We start from the raw sequence: 1,697 nt of genomic DNA, 5'->3' as shown, positions 1-1,697 counted from the left end.
CTCATCAGTTGAAGGGCACTTAGGTTGATTCTATATCTTTGCAGTTGTGAAGTGTGATATGATAAACATGAATGCATGTGTCTTTTTTTAGTAGTGGCATTACTGGATCAAATGGTCTGCTTTTAGCTGTTTGAGGAATTACCAGAGAGGTTATGCTAATTTATCTTCCTGTTAGCAATGTATAAGTGTTCCCTTTTTATCACATTTATGCCAATATCTACTGTTTTTTGACTCTCATAATGGCTTTCTGACAAAGGCAAGGTGGTATCTTTTTTTAGTTTTAATTTGTACTTCCCTGATGATAAGGATGAGCATTTTTCATATTTTTCTTTTGGCTATTTGTATCTTTTCTTCTGAAACATGTCTGTTCATATCTTTTGCCTACTTTTTAATAATGTTTTTTCTTGCTGATTGGTTGAGTTCCTTGTAAATTCTGGATATTAGTCTTTTGTCAGATCTATAGTTCGTGAATATTTTATCTATTTTGTCTATTTACTCTGTTGATTGTTTTTTTGCTGTGTTGACATTTTGTAGTTTAATTAAGTCCCATTATTTATTTTTGTTTTGTTGTATGTGCTTTTGAGGTCTTAGTAATAAATTCTTTCCCTAGGCCAATGTCCAGAGAGTTTTTCCTGTTCTCTTTCTTTTTGTTTATTGTACTTCTAGTAATAAGTTTTTTGTCCTATTTCATACATGATTGAACACATATTTTGCTTTAAAATTAATACTCACAACTGAAGAAACAATGGCTTGATTTTCTAATCAAGTGACCAAGCTGTTGAATCTTATTCTTTTAATTGAACAAAATACTTTCTATTTTGATTATTACTGGTAAATAGCAATTTTGTTTCTCTGGTGGTTTCCATGTGCCAGTCAGGAGAGATGGTTTAACATGGTGGCTACTGTTTTCAGGGTATTCTATCAGATGAATCCTCATTTCCACTGCAGTAGCTCTTGGCGATCTTTCCTTGAAAGTCCTATCAAAACTTCTTTACTGTAGCTGGCCAAAGGGTCCTGCTTTGGCTGCCAGGGCTTCATTCTGCTGAATATTATATTCCTGAAATCTCATAGATAATCTTTGTATCATTTAAAAATATTTCTGTGAGCAATGTTCTGAACAGGTGGCCTCTTTAGGTTTTATTTCTCTTAATTTGAAGTCTTTAACACAGTCCAAAAAAAAAAAAATCAGATTTCTATTAGTTTATTGTAGGTCTCAAGAAATTCTTTAACCTGTTTTATCTGATCAGATTCTGGTATTCGTGCAGCATATTTTCTTAGTACGTTTATTAGTCACTTTTTCTGATGCATGAGTTTCCTTTCTGTTCTGGAAAAGTTGTCCAACCTTTGCTTGAATGTCTCCAGTGATTCTGTTTCTTACTGAAGCACAGGCTCTTGCATCTGATGTCAATATGAGGCTGGGGCACCATGACCACTACATGGGAAAGTCCTCTGTTTTCTTCTAGAATTTTATGGTGTCAGGTCTTACATTTAAGCCTTCAATTCATCCTGAATTAATTTTTGTGTATGGTGAAAGACAGGGATTTAGTTTTATTCTTCTTCATATGGCTATCCAGTTTCCCCAGGACCATTTATTGAAAAGGATATCTTTTCTCTAGTTTGTCTTTTTCTGCTTTGTCAAAATCAGTTGGTTGTAGGTGTATGATTTTATTTCTGAGTTCTCTGTTTTGTTCTATTCC

The 1,697-nt window shown here is 33.6% G+C and overlaps 1 pseudogene; it reads right to left on the bottom strand.

Annotated features, from left to right (window-relative positions):
• Positions 1-991: 991 nt before the first annotated feature.
• Positions 992-1,398, bottom strand: LOC111724544 (annotated as a pseudogene).
• Positions 1,399-1,697: the final 299 nt, after the last annotated feature.

The sequence above is a fragment of the Otolemur garnettii genome, unplaced genomic scaffold (assembly GCF_000181295.1).
Source record: "Otolemur garnettii isolate 467f Iridium unplaced genomic scaffold, OtoGar3 scaffold00024, whole genome shotgun sequence".
In the NCBI taxonomy this organism is placed as follows: domain Eukaryota; kingdom Metazoa; phylum Chordata; class Mammalia; order Primates; family Galagidae; genus Otolemur; species Otolemur garnettii.
This window is presented reverse-complemented; position numbering and strand designations above follow the sequence as displayed.